We start from the raw sequence: 23,867 nt of genomic DNA, 5'->3' as shown, positions 1-23,867 counted from the left end.
CTTATCTTCCCAGGCTTCAGACCATCTAAATCCCTTCCATGTTTCGTTTGTTCTTAACAGTATAGCGAGTGGTTCAATCGCTATTGCGAATATCATGGCCGACAGTGGGCATCCTTGTCTGGTTCCTGTGCCGATTTCAAAGGGGCCTGACACGTGACCATTCACTTTCGTGACGGCTAGCGGGGATTTGTACAATAATTTAACCCAGCTCATAAACTGGGGCCCGAATCCCATCCTATGCATTATCTCCCAGATCGCATCCCACCTGATAGAGTCAAAGGCCTTCTCGAAGTCTACGGCCAATAGGGCCAACGGGTCTCGGATGGTGGTCGCATTCTCCATCGCCATGAATAATCGATGTATATTCATCCGCGTGGATCTCTGCGGCATAAAACCACACTGATCCGGGTGGATCAAGGAGGGTATAACTTGCTGCAATCTATTGGCTAAGGTTTTCGCTAAGATTTTGGTTTCTGTATTGATAAGGGAAATGGGCCTATACGAACTGCAGCACTCTGGGGGTTTGTCCGCCTTGGGTATGACCACTATGGTGGCCTGTCTCAGGTCTTGTGGGAGGGACCCTTTGTTACGGGAGGTTTCATACATTTTCAGCAAGTGTGGTGTAATTACGCTCGTGCCTATTTTCTTCCATACCTCGACAGGAAGGCCGTTGGGTCCCGGGGTTTTCCCGGGTTGAAGGTCGGCTATGGCTGCAGACAATTCATTCTCCGATATGTCGGTTTCTAGCAGGGCTCTTTGTTCAGGTGTCAGGGAGGGAAGGGTGATTCCCGAGATGGGTGTAATGTCAATGGGGGAGATTGGCGGTCCATAGAGTTCCTTGTAGTAGCTTGCGAACTCTTCCGCTATGTCACGGTCCGCTGTCACTAGTGTATTCCCCTGTGTTCTGATCGCTCTAACATGTCGGAGCCCCTCGTCACGCCTCTCCAGCCACGCCAACATTTTGCCTGCCTTATCCCCGGTTTCGTACACTCTGGCCCGCATCGCTGCGTGTGCCTGTTTGGCATTGTCCAGGGCGACGTTTTGAAACTGTTTTTGTGCTAGCTGTAATTCGCGATGGGATTCTGGGAGGTCTTGGGATAGATGAGCTACCTCTGCCTCTTGTACTCGCTTTTCGGCCGCCCGGATCGCCGCAGCGTGTTTTTTCCTATGGGCTGCGATCTGGGATATGAGTTCCCCTCTCAGTACGGGTTTGTATGCCTCCCACAATGTTACAGGGCTATCCACTGAGGTTGTGTTCAGTTCAAAGTATGATTCTGTTCCTTTTTTGATATGTTCGACTAGGTCGGGGAAGCCCAGATAATAATTGTTTAGCCTCCACGTGGGTGGGGGAATCGGCCTGTGTGTATTGAGCACCATTACGAGCGGGGAGTGGTCCGATATACCTCTGGGTAGGAGGTGTGCATCGGTTGCTAGATGTAATTCGGAGATCGGGAGAAAAAAGTAATCAAGTCTAGATAATGAGGCGTGTGCTCCGGAGAGGAAAGAGTATTCTCTCGTGCCAGGATGCAAATGTCTCCACACATCTTTCAGGCCTATTGCGTCGGCGAACGTGGCTAGTTTGGTATGCGTAGCTGGATTTCTCGAGCGGATGTGTGTTCGGTCAAGTTCTGGGTGCATGACCTCGTTGAAATCTCCCCCCACCACCATCAAGCTCGAGGAGTCCGCCGCCAACATTGGCGTTATATCTTCCAGTAGTGCAGTGAGTAAGGTAGGTGGTGCATATACGGCTAGCATGGATATAGGCCGCTCCCAAAGAGTCGCGGTTATGTGAACGAATCTACCTCCTGTGTCCTGTGTGACGGATGAGAGGGTCAGTGGAAGTCGTTTGTGCACGAGGATCAGCACTCCCCTAGCTCCCATGGAGAAACCTGAGTGTATCGCGATGCGGTAATTAGTTCGCTTGAAGAGGTTGCAGTTTGTGCCCGCCAGGTGCGTTTCGGTTAGGAAGGCTACATCGGGCGTATAACGGTTCAAATATTGGAGTACAAGGCGTCTCTTGATACTGCTGCCTACCCCATTCACATTCCAGGTCATTATCTTAATAGACCTGTTCTTGCTTTCAGCGGTGTGGTCAGTCATGGTGGTCGGGAATCGGACATGCCGGGTAATGTTGTGTGTATCTCCGGGCATTGCCCCTTATCCGCCCCCCTGGAACCCGACCCCAGCCTATTGCGCGCATTGATCTTAGAGCAGCAAACCAAACAAATAAACTCTGTCATAAACACAAACTCCCTCGTACCCTCCCCATACTCCACCCCAACTGGAAGTACCTGTCGCCCAAACATTAGGCCGAGCCTGACAAGGGTCTGCTCAGACCGAACAAACAATCAATACATTAGATATAACTTATTTGCGATTCTGTCGCCGTTGCTCGGCGCTGGTCCTATTACCTTTGTCGAGGGGGGGGGGGGGGCCCCCGCTCGAGCCGCCATTTCTTCAATGTGGGGGGGGGGGAAAAAGCTCTGACAGTGCATTGCTATCAGCATGTGTCCGCACACTTCAGTCGGCTTCTCTTGGTGGTAGTCCATCCTGGCCTTGTAGTGGTTGTGCATTCGGGGATCTGTCCGGGCGCGGTCTATTTCGTTCACGTTCCCTTCTATTTGTGGGGCCCCAATCTCCCTCCAGGTTATTTTCTGCCCAATTCCATGCATCCTTTGGGTCATTAAAGTGCACGGTTGTGCCATTATGGTAAATTTTCAGCTGTGCCGGGAACAGGAGACCATATTTGATGTTTTGGGTCTGTAGCTTCTTCTTAAGCTGGTCAAATGATTGGCGTGCTCTTTGTACTTCCCTGGTGAAATCCGGGAAGAAAGCGATTTTCGCGCCGTTGTAGGTCGTGGCTCCCTTGGATCTGGCCATTTGCAGTATCGCGTCGCGATCTCTGTAATTTAGGATTTTGGCAATCACAGTGCGGGGTGGGGCCCCAGGCGTTGGTCTGCCTGTTGGGACTCGATGTGCACGTTCAATGGAGAAAAGTTTCGAAAACTTCTTTGGGGCGTATAGGTCCATGAGTAGTTGTTCAAGGAATAGTTCCATGGAGGGGCCTTCACTTTTCTCAGGTAATCCCAGGATTCGTATATTGTTCCGTCTAGAGCGCCCCTCTCCTTCCTCCACCCGTTCCTCTAGAGTCTTAACACGTTGCAGTACTCTGGTCATCTGTTGATGGATGTTTCGGAGGCCATCTTCCGTGTTGGCTATGCGGGTTTCCGCCTCTCCCGTGCGGGACGTGAGTTTCTGCAAGTCATGGCGTAGGAGGGACACTTCTGTGCTGATGCCGTCCATTTTAATCTCCATAGCGGTTCTGGAGTTGGCTATGGCGTTCATAATATCTTTGAGAGAGGGTTCGGGTTCCTCATCTTCAGTAATTGCCGATCTCTCCTGTGTCGGCTCCGTGGCCAGTGTGGGCACCGCGTATTGTTCCATTTTGCTTTGCGTCGTGCCTCTCCTGCTCTTGTCCTTGCCCATGACCGTTGCAGTCACAACTTCGGTGAGGATCCGCCTTGATGATTCTAGTAGCGTTGTGCGTGGGCCGGGGCACGGATTTAACTCTCGATCTAATCACAAGCGAGTAGTCGCAGGGATTTTCTGGGAGCGGGCAAGCGGGAAAGCTGCTCGCAACCACTGCCTCCCGCCCACCCTGCTCCTCACCGTTTCGCGTGCCCAATCACGTGCCTCTCCGTCCTTTCGGTCGCTGTCTGTCGCCCCTTGTTCTGAGTTGGCGGGCGCTCAACGCGGAGCGGAGCGGAGCGCCTACGGCTGGTCACTGCCTTCCCATCAACCGTTCGCTCCTCCTGTATGGCGCTGTTCTTCGTGCCGGATGTCAGTGGCGCACTATCCCAAGTCACTGTCGGCCATCTTGGATCGAGTTCGGCGGGTGCCACGCTCTATCACCTTCCGCCGCAGTTATCTTCGCCTCCGGACTCCGTTTTGTTACGGGAGCAACTGCAATGTGTCGTGCTGTCTGTCGGCCAACTTTTCGTAATTTTGCAGGAGTGTCGCAAGTCAAATTCCCCCAGGATTTGGCAGGATGTGTTGGCGGCACCGGGAGCTCAGCGAGCACGCGTCTACATCGGTCGCTCGTTGGCCACGCCCCTCTGCGTGCAACCATTCTTGCTGCTGTCCCGGTGAAGCCCTGCTGGACTACCTGACCTCAGAAGACTTTTGCTGGTGCTTCAACCCTTTGGACTGGTCGGACCAACCACTCTCGATGCCTTCTCACGATCCTGCAGCTTGGAGCCTTTGGAAGTGTCCCTGGACCACCTAGGTGACTGACTAGCTCCGTTTTGGGCTATTGTGCAAGGATTATTGGTGTTTAGTGATTTTGCCTGGAACTTCGGGGTCTTCAGCTAATCCTACAAGTTGCCTTCCTGACAGGTTTCAGCATCCTAACATCGACGTGTCCTGTTCTGGAAGGCTTCCTTTGTTAGACTGCTGAGACTCCTGCTGTCACCCTTGTGCGGTTACTGTCACTGGAACCGGCCATTTCCTGTCTGGTAGAGTGTCCTGAAGTATCAGTGCCTGCTGCATTTTTTCGTTGTTATGGTTGCACTCTGCTCCTGGACCCAACCGGAACCTTTGTGCACCCGCAGCACCTGGGCATCGTCTACTGGATCCAGCGACCAAACCCCCTGATCCTGCCAAGTCATTTGGGGAAAATTGGTGTAAGGGCAGTGAGTAGGCTCAATACCTATCAGTACCCCTATCTCCTCCATTATAAAGTGTGTGAAGAATTTTGATGTATATTCCATTCCAGTGCTTTTTAAACGTTTGTTGAAAAAGCTGCTCTCGAAACTAGGAAAAGGATTGTACTTGACTGTAAATCCCTTTGAAAGACTTCTGGAAGCATCTTCACACCCACAGGACCATTTCCTTACTTTGTCTCATCTTCTGAAGGTACTTTGTGAACTTTTGTGCCCAAAGCAATATTCAACTTATAAGAGTTAGGGCTTCTATTCCTGTGGACTGGTTACAGCAGTCAGCAATAATGTGTCGTGCTAGGTGTGCACATTTCTTAGCAATCCAATGAGAATACCCATTTTTTTCATTTCTTTGATGAAATTGTAGTGTGAAGGACCGCATTTTATGGCTACGCAAGGCGTTCCAAAGCTGTGCAGCCAGTACTGGAAGCTGCTTCCCCCTGCTTTCGTTAGTTTGAAGTGGGGTACCTTGAGATAGTTAGTGTGAATAGATTGGATAGGATTTTCGGAAGTGTGCTTGATGAATTTGTCCCCCAATTATTTTGGGGCCTGGTTGGATAGGCATTTGCACGTTAAGGTGAGGTCTTTGAGACAAACTCTTTAATGGCCAGCCATTTAGTGGAGCGTCTGGCATTGGAAATGTGCTGCATTCTAGGGAAGCTTAGCGCAGTTCTAAGGGCTTTCGTTTTGTAACGTTTGTAGCTTAGTCATGTCCTCGGGTACAGTGCATTACAATAGTCCAGCTTAGACAGAATAAGAGCTCTGGCGAGTGTAATGCAGCTGTCGGTAGAAAGATATGGTTTACATGCGTTGATCAGTTTGATAGTGTAGCTAGTAGCTGAGGCGGTAGCATTCACTTGTCTTTTCAAGTTAAGTGTAGAGTGTAGGTAGAAGCCTAGAGTTTTTACCTCTTTGGATACATTGATGTTTAAGCCATCAATGTTGAAGGTCGTGAATAGATTACTCAGTTTGGTTGGTGAGCCAATCAGCAGAAGCTCCGTCTTCTCGTCATTAAGGCAAAGCCAATGAGTAGCCATCCAGGCTTCAATGACAAGGTACATTTTGTTAATCCTAGCTACGTCTGTCTTGTAGTCCCTGGTGATTGGAATGAGAATCTGTGTTGTCTGCATAATTAGTGTAGGAGACACCCAGATCGTCAAGATCGTCAAACAGAGGCTTTGTGAAAAAGTTCTACATTGTGGGTGAGCTACACAAACCCTGCGGCACTCAACAGGTTACAGGGACTGGGTCTGCTGAGTCTGTAGTGGAAAAAACTCTTGTAGAGCGATTTTCTAAGAAAGATTGGATCCCAGCTTTGGCCTCCTTGGAAAAATGAGCAGGTAAGTGATTGCAGAGGACCTGGTGGTCCACCAAGTCAAAGGCGGCGGAGAGGTCTGAGAGTAGGATGATGGCTAGTTCCCCCAGTGTCCTTAACACATTGATTTGTTTTTTTAGGTCAATGAGTGCTGTTTCCGTTCCATGTCTTGGCCTAAATCCTGATTGTCAGAGTCCCTAACAGGTTAAGTTCCCGATAAGACTGGATATGGAGGTAGACTGCCTTATCTAAGATCTTTAGTAAAAAAGGGACCATTGTGATTGGCCTGTAGTTTGTGGGTATGGAAGGGTCTAGATTTGGGTTAAGAGGGAGGACCCAGGCCTCTTTTACATTAGTGGGGACTGTACTTGTGTTGAATGATGGTTTCATAAATGTAGTAATAAAGGGAGCTAGTTCCCTAGCTGCCTCTTTGATAGTGATCGCAGGGCACGAGTCCCCTAGGCACCCGGATGGTTTAAGCGAATAAATTATCTTTATTACATTAGGTATAGTGACAGGGGAAAAGTGGAATTCATCAATTTGCTGTTTGTGCAAGTATGACTCTTGCCTCTTCGAGTTGTTGGGAGGAAGGGCATCTTTTTTAGTTACAATATCTTTCTTGTAGCAAGGAGACTTTTTTGCATAGTGCATCTTGGATGTTGGTGCACCAAGGTTTTTGTTGCAAGCATCCGTAGGGGGAGGGGTTTGGAGATTCCAGTTCTCTTAAAATGGTGAAGAGTTCCCTTGAGTGGGAATTGGCTTTAGCGACTCTATCGTTAAAGTTGTCTTTTTGTTTGGTAAATTTCGAGTTTGTATCTCAGATTCTAGTCAATGACTCCTTGTTCTGGGTATTAGCATTGTTTTTCCAGAGTGTTTCCGCCTGCCTTTTTTCATTGCGAGTGGCTTTGAGGCGATGGGTAAACCAGGAGTTAAGGTGAGCTTGCGGTTTCTCTTTATGTAGTTTAAGGGAGCAATTTTATCGGAGGCTTGGTTGAGAGTAGAGTTATAAAGCTCAACTAGAGCTGCTGGGTCTGAGCTGAGGTTAGTTATGTTGGTGATGGGGTGGGTGAGCGGGAGCAGGTTATTAACCGTAATGTTTCGTTCATTTTTGAGTCATGGCCACAGGCGCTATTTGGGATTTACTGTTTGCTGTAAGATGGTCTTGAATATTGAAGTTTGAGGTCATGATCCGTCCAGGCATTTGACTCAACAGATGTAATGGCAGTTGTGCAGTTCAAATCAGCCAGCCAGTCTAATGTGCGCCCTTCAATATGGTTGGGTACATTAATCCTACTCTTCCACGCTCACGTTGATTGGTTTGGCAACATTTCCAGATTTCCGCTGTTCACGAGAAATAGGGTGGCCTCCTAAAATCTGTCAATCAGTCCAGATTTTAGAAATCCATCTTAACAAGGCCTTCCTCTTTTCCCACCAGTCCTCTACGGTGGAAGAATGAGGCAGTCCGATTTAAGATAATCAACATCTTCACTGTGACATCGATCCTGATGCCATGCCATTCCATCGGCGTCGACTGATTCGGCCAGGCCGACGGTTACCACTGTACTCGGATGATCTGGCAGGGTATCCGCAAAGTAGTTGTGACAAGGTCACGTCTAAGGGTCACATTGTTCAGTCCCCTGACAATGGTCCTCTGACCTCTGGTCCCTCATTCCTGATGGTCAACTGGGACTTCGACCTGCTCTATGCGTTCCTGCCAATATATGTTATGCCGCTGGTTCTCAGGAGACTGCGCTTGTTGGGGTCCATGATGATCTTGATCGCTCCAGACTGGGCTCCGCGAAGTTCCCTGCCTTGGGGAGGAAAGATAGCTCAGGGGCAATGCGTTTGTCTTGGAAGCAAGACAAGACGGCGCAATCCAAGTTTGAATCCCGATCCAACGCTTCGAAACCACTCCTGGTATTAAGCATGTTATAAATGAAAAATTATAATTACTTGGAGCTTCTGGACATGGCCATGTGCTCTCCGTGGAGTCAACTGCAGAGACTCCACGGACCTCCGCAGACCTCTTTCCTCACTACACCCCGAACTTCTGCAATCTGAACCTTCATACCTGGCTGCTAAGTAGCTAAGATATAAGGAATGGGAACTGTCAGTAGACGTTCTGTATGTGCTTCTCTCTGCTAGCAGACGTACATTCAAGTCATCTATGCGTGCAGGTGGTGTTGGTTTTTGACTTTGTGCCGGGAGAGGGATATGGAGTCCTTTACTTGATCAATATCATCTGCCTTGTATTTTTGTTTTGGCCTGGATGGGCCTGCAGATTGGTACAGATGGGCCTGCAGGTTGTGATGGTGAAGGGGTTTCTTGTTGCCATTTCAGTCTTCAAAAGGATCCTGGAGCTGGGCTCCTTTTTTCAAGATCCCCACGGTCAATTCCCGCGTGGTCATTGTTGGGCAGAATTGCATGCAGTACCCTCTGGGAACACTACACACAATTAGGACTACAGGTGTAAGCAAAAACCAACCTTTGGTATAAGTCTGTACCACACACTTTTTGGTAGCGAGCTGAGCAGCCAGGCTTATCCCAAGAGGGAATGCGAGTAGTAAATGAAGTTACACAGAAGTATCACAGTGGTTCAAGTAAACACTTATACATTTATTTACGCAATCATTTAGAAAACATTCACTAGTAGAAATCATCTTAATATGAAACGCCAATACATTACAGTAACAAACTCTTGTTGTAGGGACAGTTTGCGCTCCCCTGAAAAAGGAGCCAAATGGCACTTCAATTACTTTCAATGGGAATAGAAAGACATAGGTTTGTACAATGGATTAGAAAACACTTCTGTTGGGCAATGCAAAGGTTCTGTGTACCAGGAGGGTCGGTTCCATTCAATAGGCCAGGCCAAAGTCAATAGTCTAGTTTTTTTGGATAGGGCGGATCAGTTCTGGTAGCAAACGGAGAAGTCTTTGTAAAAGTTCCCAGAAGTAGTTTAGACGAAAAAGAATGATATGCTGGGTCACAAGCTGATTAGGCCTTCAAGTTGGGAAAGTTTCACGAACTTTCACCGCAAGAGTTAGGATCTCTCAACCGGATGGCACAGTACCTTAATGTGAAGCAAACCGATGCAGCTGAAGACGTTGGTTCCTGGCAGTTGCTGTAGATCTTGCTGTTCCCGAGCCTCAGTCGTGGGGAGGGGCAGGGGGACTCCTGCACTGTGCGGGATCGTCGTCGGAGCAAACCAAATGGAGTCACTTTGGTTCCAGTAGCGGTTATTTCAAGACACAAACTGGTTTCCCTCTTCCTGCTGTCCTCTTCCAGCTCGTCTTCGGTTCTTTCGTTACAGTGGTTGACTCTGCCTTCCAGTCCTGGAGACTCACCTTTTAAACAGTTATCTCCCATTCATTCCACTCCAGCTGTCGCTCACCCAGCAGGGTGGCTGTTCTTGCCGGACAGTCAGCCAGCGAATCACGCCAGAGTGCATTTGGAGACCAAGCACAGGGAGTTTCGGGCACCTCCCTCACTTCCTGCCCACCCCAGACACTCAGACGCAAAGGGCGGACTTCAAACCTGAAGCCCGCCAAAGGCTCACGAACAGGGACCAAAACTGGTTGGCACGCAGAGTTACACACCAGAAGAACCTTTCCACAAAGAAACGGTGAAAAAAGATGACCAGAGTCTGTTTTTGCAGAGGGGTCTTGGGCGCCATATTGAAAAACATGGTGGCCCCGATTTTTAGCGGTCTGTGTTCGCGATCGGAAAAAATCATGGTAGCTGGTTATAAAACCACTGCCACCAGCCATTTCAATAGGAAAGGGTAGCTTTTAACAGCTACAAGAGTGTTTAGACCTATGGGATACTAAGTAACCCCCTCCAGCCCTCTATAGGAAGATAGTGTGTGCTGGGTCTATGAATTTAAAAAGACTAGTAAAGTCAATTTAACTTCACATTTTCTGGGGAGCAGTAGTTCATCCCAGCGAAGGTATTTTAAACCTTGGGAAGTCCAAAGGACATCCCTGTGCCACTGCACTAAAGGTGCTTTTTGACACAACAATGAAAAGATGCCTATGGAGTTATCTAAAACTCCATAATCAAAGAAAATAAACACAGAAAACAGAATTAAAAGTTCAAAGTCCCAAAGGTCAGCAAAAGAGCTGGGGACTCTAAGGTAGAGAGGAATTAGCACCTTTATGAAAATTCTTCCTAACAGTCCTAAAGTGTCAAGAGTCCTGCCTTCGGTCTTTCGAACAGTTCTGTAATTTCTGGATTCATCAGAACTGTAAACCATCCAGAGAAGGCTCTCTTGACAACCAAGTCTCCTGTAAGCAGACAATGTCGAAATTCGACCAAGGTGTAGTATCTGTTTGAGACAAGTGGGAAACCCCTCTTGTGTTCCAGGAGATGAGGGTATGCTGGTTTTAGGTTCTGGTGTCCTCCAGACTTAGCTAGTTCCTTTTCTTTGTAGCCAAGACTCTCGGCAGCCAGGCCCAAGGATCCTCTGAGGAGGGCAATTCACAAGACACCTGCTCATCCCTTGATGCTCTCAGCTGATGGTTGGAACTCTCATTTTTTTTTGATAGCTTTACATGAGGCCCATCTGACAGATTTGCCTTAGTTCTTGAGGCTTTAGAATTTGTCTTGGGTGCACAGAAGTCCCCAGCTTAGATCATCAGTATAGTCGTTGTTACTCAGTTCCAGAATTTCAGATGGACCAACGTGAGCTGATTTCAATGGACCATGTTTGTTCGCTGCTTTCTTAGCGGATCCCTTGGATGAAGGTCTATCAGCAAGTTCTGAGCAAGTTCTGAGATGTCAAATCCCAGCAGTAGAAGTTTATGGGATGCGCTTAAGAGATATAAATAATGAGGTCAGATGCTGGTGAATGATGTCTGCTCTATGCTCTCGTCTAAATTCAATTTGTGCAAAGACTTTGGTGTTAAGGTGCTTTAATTTCAGGATCAAGTTGCAAAGACCAACCACCGCCTTATGATTCAGAATAAAGCCTTCGTCCTCACCCGTCACTCTCTCCAGTCTTAGACATTTGTAATGGACTTTCTTACTCGAAGAGGACTGGTCGACTGCCCTTGAATGGTATTTTCTAGGTTTCAAGTCTGTGTGATCTCTATGGGGAGAAATGAGCTTTCGGTTGGTGGGCTTTAAGATTAGAATTTCCTGCTTCTAATGCCCGATCTTGAACTGCCGCAGGCCGTTGACAATTTTCTGTTGGTTATCCTCTGCCAAAGTATATTTCATCTGGCGAGAAGGAAGGGGCTTTTCGGTATAGGTTACTTTGGATCTTTCTTCTGATCTTTGGTTTAGGCGGGCTTTGGTATTGCCTGAAGTTAAAAGTAGTCTTTCCCTTTTTTCAGAGAGGGTATAAAAGGGTGTAGACCTACTGGAGATAGTGCCTCGCATTTACCCGTGGCGTGTTTTGCCCTGCACAAACATTGCATGGGCCCCGGGAATACTTCTTTTGAGGGCAGCCCGGTTGCTGTCTGTGGTTTCTCGAAGAGGATAGCGTTGCTTTCCACTGTGTAGACAGAGGGCTCTAAAAGGTCCGTTATCGTCTCCTGCTCCAATCCTAAGAGTGGAGTTTTGGACCTAGTAGCCGTAGTGGACTTGATGTTCATTTTTCTTCCAAGCTTGTCATGTTTTTCTCAGTGATGCTTGATTTATCCTGCTGCCCTATTTTTTGTAATGGTTTGTTAGGGCTTGGCCTCCATTGTCTCAAAGTAGAGCACCCTTCCCTTATTAAGGTGGTTTTCGTTCGCCTTGCAAATAAGGGCTAGCTCTGATCGTCCATGGATGGAACAGGGTTGACCTTTAAAAGGCACAGCCCCCGCCAACATGACGTGTCCCCTCTGATCTTTCTGGGGTAATGGGCCTAGAGCAGATAAGGCTGCAGAGAGACAGGTAGCCGTAGTTCCAGTCGCTTCATGCTCTGTATACGTCGGCAGGCTATCTGGTAGAATTCTGGGGCCTGGTCCCACCATGTCTGAGGGTTTTCTCAGGGGATTACAGATGGAGTTCTGATGTTTGCTTTTCGACTTGTAGGGTCGAACACTGGTCTACCACTTTGCCTATGGAGACCCCCTGCAGTACGGAACTCCTCTTTTGGCTGTGATGAAACCCTCCAGAAAAATCAGCTTAGTGTGAAGCATGGCCAGAAGGGTTGTATGATCAGCTAAGGTCTCGTGTATAGCTTCATACAATTTCATAAAGGGGGCCATAGCTATTGTGACTACTGACATCTGTGCAAACGGATTCCGCTTAAGAGATTTTAGTTGACCAGCGGCACCATTATGGGATAGTCTTCTTGAATCTTGAGGCTTGGCATCGACCATTGGTGCAGTTTTAGGTGTTGGTGACTTTGAGATAGAATCAAGCTCGAGTGAGTGTTCACTGGAGATCTGAAGGCAGGTCTCCAGTGTAGGCCGAAACTTGGCGATCCTCATTTGTAGTAGCTGCAGGTGCCTCTCCTGGTCGAGGGACGAGGGATTGGAACCCCAACTACTGGTGACTCAAATTGGTTTTTCTAGGAAAGATGATCCATTGGAAGTTTTTCTGGCTGGGGGCCGTAAGTCCCCCTAACCCAAAGTGTCCCTGTGTAGGTGACAAGATCAGGTTGGGTTGGTCTGACGGGTTCTTGGGAGTGTAAGGAGCTGGATTACCTTCAGATAATTAATCCAATGACTGAGCTTGACGGTCTACAGGGGATCGACCAGAGGATGAGAGTAGTCTGGCCCGTTTCAGCGGTGGGGCTTGTAGGTCATCTCCCCCTTTAGTCTGGCCTTTAGATGGTACCAATTTCTTCTGTAATTGAGAGGCTGATGTTGCTGGTTGACGGCAAATAGATTCTTCGCCCAAACTTTCTAGGAGTTCGGCATCAGTCAGATCGAGGTCTACTGATACCGAGGAAGACACTGTTGCCTCCCTCAGTATTTTTGTACGAGGAATTGTAGTGTTCCTTTGATCGATGAGTTTCTATTTTGCCCCCACAGTTTTTACAGTGCTATTGGCTGTAGGATGTTTTTTTCGTTACCTGAGGGTTCCTCTATTTACATTTTAACCGAGATAAGGCATTTGGTGACTGAGATTTGTCCCACACAGAAGAGGTCACCTGTTGGTTCTGTTATGTTAGGCGAAAGAACAAACAAGGCTTCGCCCGTTGGCCGACACACCATGACCTGACACGTGGGCAGATTGGGAACGGAGGCAATGGCACACTCCGTCACTGGAAGACCAGGAGATTGGTTAGCCTGATTTAAAGAAAAGTTAATTTCATCCGTGGGTAGGAAAGAGTTTCCATCTGTTGGCTCGTTTTGCAAGGTCTGTAATGCCAGGTGGGCCCTCCCACCTCCCAGTAGTCGTGAAGCTACTTGCTTCGTGCTGGGGGAAAGCATGGACGTGTGCAGAAGCCAGCGCTAATGGACTATGTAGCAGACCGCCGTCCCCCGCTATTGTAGGCTGCTCCGCTGTCTGCTGTAAAACTGCCCGTGAGGGCTGAGAGGTTGGCAGATTGCTGGTTCCCAAAGCCTCCTCCCCTGCTGAATCTGCGGCTTGCAAGAGATCGAGGGTGGGGGTTAATGGGATGGAAATGAGTGTCATTCATCCTACCTTTTTTAGGATCTTCCAGGCCAGTCGTATGTCCATCCTCTGCATCCTGCAGGTCATTGTTACTGACATCTGAGTCGGCTGCTGAGTGTTTTAGCGGGAAACAGAAGCTGCGCAAACTGTTGATTCTCTCCCCATGGACTCTCACTGTCCAGCAGTTCTTTTCTCCCCTGTTATTTGGCCATAGTTGGGTGCAAGGCAAGCAGAATTGGTGTTCTATGCACTTGCATCTTGCCACGGAACACTCTGTTCACTCTGCCTCTGCTGCCGAGGCGAGGCAGCAATATTTTATGGGCGCCGCCTCCTGCATTGTGCAGTAACAAGGAAAAACAGACTCTGGTCGGTTTCAGCACAGCAAGCGTTTCCCAGTCAAATCAACCAGCACGGTTGAAAAACGAAATAAGCATCAAGATGCGGTCAATTCACAAAGCAACGAAAATGGCTTAAGGTAAGTGTAACCCAATCCCCACAGTACCTGAAGAGTGAAGTTGAAAATGTAGCTAGTCGCCTTCTGGATGCAACGATGAAGACCCTGATTCCTGCTCCTTGGTCATGGTGATGAAAGGTGGGACCTTTTGGTGGGATTCTGCAGCAGCACTCGAGAGAAGGGGTCAGCAGCAAAGGATTCAGCTCACTCCAGCGGCTCTTTGTGGTTTTAGCACCTTTTTCTTAGCGCCAAGAAGAAACTAATATTTCTGGTTGGATTCTCTTCGGTTACTCTGCCTGAATCTTGTGAGGTGACTTTTGTTGACTAATTCCAGCCTCTGGAGATCCACGTGGATGGCTGCAAAGTTTCAGCAGGATTCGATGTTCGCAAGACGATGCAATTGCAAATGGTCCTGGTACCGCAGGTATTGGTGTTCTGCAGCCCAGGAAAGTCGCAGGACGTCGGGGGATGGGCCAAATTTAAGATGGTCTTGAGGCTAGTTGGTCCCACTAGCCCAGGGGAGGAAGTCGTCCTTGACAGAGCTTCCCTGTCGAGATGAAAACGGCATCCGCACAGCTGCAGGGTTTTACCGGTACTTCGGTTGTTGAAGGTGTTGCTGTCGTGTCTGCTAGTCTTCTGCTTCGTATTTCTTGTTCCATTGATCGACTCGGCATGTATTCCAAAAGTTCTTGCCTCATATGTAGGAACCCATTCATTCACTCCAATGGAGCTGTCAATCACCTGGGGGTTGGCTGTCTGGCAGGACAGCCAGCCTCCCAGTTAGAACTGGTTTCAGCCAGGCACACCTACAAACAAACGACAGCTATGTTTTGGGACCCTCCCTCATTTCCTGCCTTGCTAGACACATTGGAACCTGGGTGGACTTCAGGGGTGAAGCCCGCCAAAGGTAAAACTCAGAAAGGACCCAATCCTACTTGAAATGAGAGTCCTGAAGGAACTGACAAACGGAAAATGATGAAAAAAGGAGATTGGGGGCAATTTTGAGAAAATGGTCACCCATAGGTGCTATACTGCAGCTGAGAGATCAGCTTGCTAGTAACCTGCACACAAGGTAGAAAAAGTATCCACTGCTACAGCCATTAAGTTGCCTAGTCATTGTAACAAAAAGTTGCATGAGTTGTGGGAAAAGGAGTTACAATGTTAACCCCCCAGCACCTCAAATTAGATAGTGTGTGCTGGACCCACAAAAGGAAAGTTAAGTGATGAAACTTTGGTTACATGTAATTATAACAAATTAAATTACAGAGAATGCTTTAATTAGAAACAGTGACATTGTAGACATTTTCGAGTGCAGCGACGTTCGACCTTAATGTTTGCTGGTGATTGCACGATTCGCTTTGTGTATTTGTACTTTGGTTATTCTGTGTGCATCATGTATAGCGCTGCGCCTTTTCCACCTGGCATTGTGTTCTGAATATCTTTTGCCCTGCCAACTACCAGCATGGTTTAAGGCCCTTCAAGATGGCCGTTTTTCTTTCTTGCCGGAAAATGCAATGTTTTGTTTCCTGCTTCTTTAGCCAGCTCCCTCCCCCTTCCCATTGGTAGCCTTTGGCCCTTAAGCCAATGGTTGAAACCGGGAGGCGGGAGCCGGCTACACCACCTAAGGCCCTGTCTAACCCTGTCCTCCACGGTACGCCGCAGTGTCGCCCCCGAGTGTGTCTACCCCCTCACTGAAACACTTAGGGCTCCCTCCTCTCCACCTTGCCTCCTTCATAGTCCCATCCTCACCCCTTCAGCTCCCCTTTCTCCCAGCTGTCCATCTCCCACCCTCCCCTTGCCCATCTGTTTGCCCCCTCACCCCTTTCCTGCCTTGCATCCCTGCCCCTCTCCCCCTCCCTGCCCCCTTTTCTGTCCATCTCCGGCACTACACCAATTGCCATCGGCCATAGTAATTTGTAGTTGCCTGTTTTTTGCAGCCTCTTCCCCTCACCCCCTACCTCTCCCTCCCCTGCTCTGTGTAAGTTGGGCACTACCCCAATTGCCGTCAGGCATAGTAATTTGTAGCCACCTGCCTTCTACAGTCATCCCGCCCACCCCTTCCTCTCTTTCACCTTTCTTTTATCTTAGCACTTCCTCTTATCACTGTCCCTTGACCCCTGATAAAAGCTTGTCTGTCCCCCCTTTTTCCTCCTTGTATTCTCCTCGTACTCCCTCCCCAGCACTACCTTGAACAGTCTCTGACCCTTTAAGGTAGGCAAATTGTTTTGTTCCTCTCCTCTTATACCCTGCCCCACCTCCCTTCCTCCACCGCCCCCATCCCCCCTTGTCACTCTGGCACTGCAACAATTGTCGTCAGGCATAGTAATTTTACTGCTGGTATTGTTATCCTTTTTTTTTCTTCCCCTTCCTCTCCCTCTTTGTTCCATGCACTTTTACTATCTGTTATGATTTGATAGTTATTTCTCACATTCTGATTTGTTTCAAGGACCTGTAAGAATGTAATTTTATTTTCCCATGTTCCCTCCCTCCTTGAAGCGCTTTGAAGCACATTGTGCATAGGCGCTATACAAATAAAAAATCAATACTATAACGAACATTTTTATAACGAAAAAATCTAATTATTCCTGTTTCCCTTTGCTTGTAAACCCACCCCAGCCCGTATTCGTTTTAAACAAAAATTCAATATTTCTTTATTGTTTCTTTATACAAGTTATTCTTTGTTTAATTTTTAAAATCACTGCATATCTTGGAAGTTCTCACACGAGAATGAATAAAAAAATGGAGAAATCCAAGGGACTTACCAGTGACACTATACAGAAGGTGCTGGGTGTCACAAAGTCCAAAACAGATGCCTGTTTTAAATATATGGAGGTAAGCATACATCACAAAAGCAGTACAAAACAAAATCCAGTTAGAGAAAAAGAATGTGTGAGTGTAAAAAGTTCCACTCACTCAGGAGATTCAAATGAAAGTCTGGGGTCCAGCAAAAGTGCTGCAGTCTCTCCAATTAAAGGGAATTGGCACAGTAAAATTCTCCCCAACACATAGTAAAGGTAAAGCACAGAGAACAGAGTTAAAAAAGACAGAGCCCATAAGAATTAATGAGTGGAAAAAGGCTCCACTCATTCAGGATTTTAAGACAAAGTCCAGAAGTTCAGCAAAAAGTACTGGGGGGGGGGGTCACACTAGGAGAGGTGATCAAGCATGCAAATGATAAATATCCCTAACACTGGAAATATAACGCTCTCACACTCATAAACTCTGCTTACACCACCTCTCTTGCATCAGAATGCAGTTAAAAATTAGGTCTTGCTGGACTGGCTCTATCACACATACTCACCCCTAGCCCCTCGGGTACCCATCCACGTGCCTGACTTCATGGGAAGCTTATACTTGGTGCCTGGCCAGCCCTCATAACTCCTTATCTTGGCCAAATACTCACACATTCTAGCCTTCACACATGTAGCACTGTGGTCCCCTGAGGGCGTTCCCACCACAAGCTCATTGAAGCCCTACTAATGGGATAAAGGCGCTGTACAAATGACTACTACTACCTTTCAATAAGTTTCTTTCTGATGGACGTTCCTCCCACAGATTCCTCATAGCCCTCCATACCTGCCCCTCTTCTACGCCTTGGTTTTGCAGTCCCTCAGCATCAAAGTCCTAGGGAAAAAGGGTTGAATTGAGGTCATCCTGTCCCGTATGGGGCACTTAGAGGCGACAGGCGGAGCCGACGCAGAGCCTCGCTGCGCCCCATAGTGGCAGAAAAGCTTCCGAAGAGCGATGGGTATCAAAGATGAGGAATCCGTGTGAGGAACGGCCATCAGAAATAACATTACTGAGAGATAATAATTTGTTCTTCAGTTTCTCACACGACACATGGCAAAATGTCTCTAAACTGCTCATGCAATCCCGGTGTAATTTGTAGACTGTGATGAATGTGAAGAGTTAACAAGGAGGGGGCTTCTCTGAAGGGTGGTAATGTTCAGACCCCAGATTCTATGTAGTGTGTGGGCGGGGCTGGATGAGCATCTTTATTGGTACAACTCTGGATTTGTACCACTTCTTTCTGAGCAATCCATGCTAAGCTTGTCCTCCTCACTCCCTTGTATGGCTGAGTAACTGAAGGTCCGCAGAACTGCGAAGCCTAATGAGATAGCCCTCACACCTCTGAGGGCCACGTGCAGTGCCCAGTCCCTACTAGAAGGACCTGCCTTGTGTACAATCATTAATTGGAGGAATTGATGAACCAATGGCAGCACAGTGAACATATTATTTCTGATACTCAATCTGCTTAGAATCACATACGGTGCATATAGTCTGACATCTAGTGGTATTCGCTGAGTATTGCATCTTTCTTTCGAGGATCGAAAGGGGACGTCGACATGGGCATGACTGTCACTCTCCCTAGCGTGACGTGTAGTGTAACCAAAATCCCTCACGCGTCAAGGTCCCTCAGATAGATTCTTTACGCCCAACTAGTTGTTCGCCTTATGCGGAGCTCGTCCAAGTTAATATTGCAAAAATAATTATTCGTTGTCCCATGACAGATGGTCGTTTAGTCTTTGACTTCTCTTCGACCACTTCGCGGATCTCTTTGCCATCAACATCGAACTGCTATTTCGGCGACTGGTGCATCGATCGATCGATCGATCGATGTCTGTCGACCACGTGGCCTTGGCCTTCCGGCCAGGCCCTTACAGTAGGTGGGGCCCTTGGTTGATTCTTTTCTGAGAATGCATTTCCTCTTCCCCTCTTTCCTTTTCCTGGTCTGGCTGCCACCTTTTACATCTCTGATGTAGAGGACGCCATTTTAAAGTTTTGTCAGTCTTGCAATGGGAAATACCCCTGGAAGGTCGCCCATCGCAGTTTACAGGATTTACAGGATCGCTCGTCATGGTCACGAGGTAAGCATCCCGACAGGCAGGCCACTGGTACTGCTATGGAGAGTTCACACCCCAGCGACAGGGGCACACACGCACCACCAAAGGATAAGCATACAACCCCCCCATGCTTCCTCGACGGATACATCGAAGCATCAGATGCCAACAGGCACGCTGAAATCTTTGTCTGTGCCTACCGTACCTCATGGACCTGCGCCCTCCCTGCATCTGTCTTTTTGGCATGCGTCTGGGCATTCCACTCATAAGGGCGTCTCTTCTAAAAAGCACATGAGTGCCGACACGCCGCCTAAGAGCGTGACGGCTCCAAAGGTTTCGGCAGGAGCCGATAACGGCAACAACACTTGTAGGCATGTCGAAATCCCTCACGCAGCTGCTCACGTTACGCAAGAATCTTGCAGCTACTGTTTCGGCTGTGGACAACCTAAAATAACCCCCTCTCGTCGAGAGGAGTACACAGAAGGGCCCCAGCCCCTCTCTAGGGCTTTATCTGATAAATCCCCTACCCCTAGAGAGCCTTTCCCTCCTCCGAACACCTCGGCGTTGTCCCTGTGGACCAGAGAGAGATTCGAAAATTACATTGACAAAATGTCACAATTTGTAGACTTTTCTGAAAGGCTCATTATCCCCGAGAGACCTAGGGAGGAGGATTACTGCCCCATTTTACCAAAGCTGCAGAAGCTTCCAACTCAAACGCACTTAGAAGTAGTATTTGAATTTTCAGACCCAGAGGAGACATCTGTGGATCCTTGGACATGAGAACAATCCTTTTGTACAGGACGAAACTGACCAGTGCCCAGATTGGGGATAAGATCAGCCAGCCGGCGAAGCACCTTGGCACTCACCCACTCCAACTCCTGTCCCAGACATTTTGTCTGGACCCACCCTCCTCGCCTCAGCAGAGGCAGCCATCACCTATTGACGATCCAATGGCTTTCAATGCCATCCTGAAGAGGGCTGCAGACCACTTCCAAATCGCCACACAGGAAGCGGTTCAAGACTCATTTTGTGTAAGACATTCTAAAGGAAAAACCTCCCACAAGTCAAGCTATTCCCACTGAAATCCATTAAGAAGCGCCTTGCACCGTCCTTACTGTCCCCTTCCCTTACAGGGGCTATTAACCCTTTGGTCAAGAAACTGTTTCACCCCCCCTCCATCTGATGCTATGTACATTCGAGGGCATGCCACACCAGATTCCCTGGTTACCACCACCAGCAAAAGTGCTGGGCTGCCACTGTCTACTGCAGAGGCTCCACCCGACAAAGACTGCAAGAAGCTCTACACCCTTGGCAAGTGTATCAGTACGTCAGAATTGCAAATGATAATACTCTTCTCGTTATTGTGCTGTACAGTGGAACCTGCTTCAAGAGGGCTTCCAAGAGGTCACTGAACCCGTGTGATGACGCCTGCTGGCGGTCGTCTCAGAGGGAAGGCAGGTGACCCACAACATCCTTAAGAACACTCTAGATGTGGCAGAGACGGCGGGATGCATGCTAGCACAGGGTACACTTCTCAAGACGCACACCTGGCTAAAGAATTCAGGGTTTAAGGTAGAGACTTGGGCATCTTTGATAAACAAGTCCGTGGAAGATTCAAACTTGTTCGGTAAGGCTGTGGATGGTGCCTTGGAGACTGCGAAAAGTGTATGAGACTGTCAAATCTCTCAACCAAATCACAGCAAAACCTTTTCAACAGCAGGGAGGTGCAAATTCACGCCGTTCCTTTTGGGACCAGTCCTTCGCCTGATCTCCACATGGACAATATGACGCAGGGTATACAATATTGGTCTTCCGGACAAGGTGCAACTGGCAGCAGCCAATATCAACAGAGGGAACAGCGCAGAGGCAGGATAGAGGCCGAGACTCCCCGGCCTACGCATCAAAATGACTCGCCAGTCCTGGTGCCCTCCCATGCCTCCCCAGTCGGTCAACAGCTGTCCTTCATCGCGCCTTGAAACACTTGTGTATAGGCGCGTCATAAATACCATATCATATCATTCAAGCATAGGAGGGGATCGCTTCAGACCAGCGGGTGCTCAAGACAATCACCCACAGTTATTTTATCGAGTTCCACCGGCCACCTCGATACCATCCTCCAAGGAGCAGACGCCAGTCCCCAGCACACCTGCAAATCCTGCTGGAAGAGGTGCAGATCCTTCAGGAAAAGGGTGCCATTGAAGTCCTCATTCATCAGGTAAACCAGGGTATTTATTCAGTGTACTTCCTTGTACCCAAAAAGGATCTCACCATGCGCCCTGTTTTAGACCTGCGCCCAGCAAACAAATATGTCAAACTGCAAAAGTTCAGAATGACAACATTGCAGGAAGTAATCCTGCTGCTAGTGCAGGAGGATTACATGGCAACATTGGATGTGAAAGATGCATACTTTCATATTTCAATGTTGCCAGCGCACAGAAATTACCTAAGGTTCATGATAGAGGATGCGCACAGTTCAAGGTTCTTCCCTTTGGCATTGCCTCGACTCCACGAGTGTTCACGAAGGTACTGTCGGTAGTAGCTGCTCACCTGTGCAGGCAGTCCATCCCAGTCTACCCTTACTGGCTGATAACAGGGGATTCGTACAGAGCATGCCCAACAAACACCCAAAAGATGATAGATCTCCTCTTCATTCTAGGGTTCTCGATCAATGAGAAAAAGTCTAGACCCCAGCCAAGTCAAACCGTTTTTGGGGGCTTTAATTTGAACCAAAGATGGCCTTGTCTTTCCTTCCAACGAGAGGGTTCAAAACCTGCTTTTTCAGATCCCTCACTATGTAGCCAGTCACGAGGTGACCATACGCAAAGCCATGCGACTGTTAGCAATGATAGCCTCCTGCATCTACCTAGTTCCTCATGCACATCTGCGCATGCGCCCCATGCAAGAGTGGATCTCGAGCCAATGGTGTCAGGCCAGCGGACAATGGGAAGATCTAGTGGTTGTTTTGGCAGCTCTCATTTAGTCTCTGCAGTGGTTGTGAAAAGAGAGCCTCTTGCAAGGGAAGACATTCACCACTCCCGCAGTAGAAGCCACTCTCACCACAGGCACATCTCTGACTGGGTGAGGGCTCACCGCCTTCATCAGACGGCGCACAGCGTGTGGTCCTCAGCGGTAGCAACTAACTACATAAACCTGTTGTAACTGCTACCAGTGTTCAAGGCCCTGAAGGTGTTCCAAACAGACCTCCAGGGGAAGACGGTGCCTAGTCCTCACGAGCAGTACCACAGCCATGTATTATCTGAACAAACAAGGGGACACTCATTCTCCAGGGCTATCCCAACTGTCACTGAACATATGGAAATGCTCTCTCAGATACGAGATGTTCCTCCTGTCACACCACGTTCCAGGGGAACTCCATCTTCTGGCAGACATACTCAGCAGACAGGGGCTTCCCAGAGATTTACTTGTTTGCAACTCTTTAGAACGCTCAATGCCCAGACTATGCCTCCAGGTACATGCAGAACCGCTTGAAGGGGAACGGGCTCTGGATAACATGGTCAGGGAAATTTGTTTAAGCTCCCCCGAATCCCCTGCTCAACAAGATAGCGCACAGGATTCACCAGGAACCAGTCGCAAAGATTCTGGTGGCCCCGATGTGAGCCTGCCAACCTTGGTTCGCTCATCTCATGGCTATGTCCTTCTACCCTCCCAGTAAGCTGCCATGCCCGTACAACAGGCTGTCGCAAGACAGCAGTGAAACACTTCCTCCATGCCTGCAGACTCTCAACCTAGCAGCCTGGCTCCTGATGTCAGAGTCTGGGCACCTCCAACTCCCTCAAAGCTGCATGGACCTACTTAGGGAAGCATGCAAACCTAACACCAGACATTGCTTCTCCAGCAAATGGAAACGCTTTTTCGTCTTGTGCAATGGCAAAAGCATCAATCCTATTGAATGCACATGAACACATATTGTCCTGTACCTAACTCGCCTATGAGATTCAGGCCTAGTTTTCAATTCCTTGAAAGTCCAATTAGCTGCACTTTCAGCATACACCACGTCCCAGAAGGTTTCGTGGTGGAAAATTCCGGTAAATCGAGGCTTTTATGGAAGGGGTAAAAAGACTTCATCCCCTATTTCCAACCCAGCTCCCGGATGGGACCTGAACGTTGTACTTACTAGACTAATAGGGCCTCCCTTCGAATCTATGCATAAGGCTAGCCTTAAAGCACTTACCTACAAGACTGCCTTCTTGGTGGCAGTCACATCAATAAGGAGAGTAAGTGAACTGCAAGCCCTCTCAGTTCAAAGCCCATTTGTCACGATCAACAAGGATAAGATGGTCCTCTGCACTCAACCACGATTTGCGCCTAAAGTTATTTTGAAGTTCCATGTGAACCAATCGATAGAACTACCCACATTTTTCCAGAACCCCACTAATGTGGCAGAAAGAAGCCTCCACACACTTGATGCGAGGAGAGCAGTGATCTATTACCTCTAAGACAAAACCACTAAAGAAAATAAACAAGTTTTTTGTTTCAGTGGTAGCTGGTAGAGAAGGGGACCCAGTCTCTAAATCGGCAATTTCAAAATGGATCATAAACTGCATCACACTGTGCTGCACAGTTGCCAAAAGAGATCTGCCATTCAAGCCTAGAGCGCACTACTCGGGGCAGAGGGGCTTCCATAGTATTCATTGCAAATGTTCCTCTTGAGTCCCATTTGCAAAGCAGCAGCCTGGAGTAATGTACACACCTTTACACAACACTACTGCCTAGATACACACTCTAGGTCTGACTCGGGTGGGACAAGCGGTGCCAAGACACCTCTTTGCTACTGTTACTTTACACACCCCACCACCATCTCTGGGTACTGCTAGCTAGTCCATGCACAGCATGTGATTCTAAGCAGATTAACGAGCTTCAGAAGATATGCATTACTTACCGTAATTACATTTCTGATGATTGTATCTGCTTAGATTCACATGCACCCACCCTTACTCCCTGCATAGGGTAGAAGGAACAATGACATC

General features: G+C 48.3%; 1 protein-coding gene across 2 annotated transcripts in view; it reads left to right on the top strand.

Annotated features, from left to right (window-relative positions):
* The window catches only part of CLTCL1 (clathrin heavy chain like 1), an 804,099-nt gene that overhangs the window by 362,995 nt on the left and 417,237 nt on the right, over window positions 1–23,867 (top strand). The gene's annotated exons all lie outside the window — the stretch shown is intronic.

This window comes from Ambystoma mexicanum, chromosome 10 (genome assembly GCF_040938575.1).
Source record: "Ambystoma mexicanum isolate Mex_15411 chromosome 10, UKY_AmexF1_1, whole genome shotgun sequence".
In the NCBI taxonomy this organism is placed as follows: Eukaryota; Metazoa; Chordata; class Amphibia; order Caudata; family Ambystomatidae; genus Ambystoma; species Ambystoma mexicanum.
The sequence above is the reverse complement of the archived record's forward strand: the minus strand, read 5'-3'. Positions and strand labels throughout refer to the sequence as shown.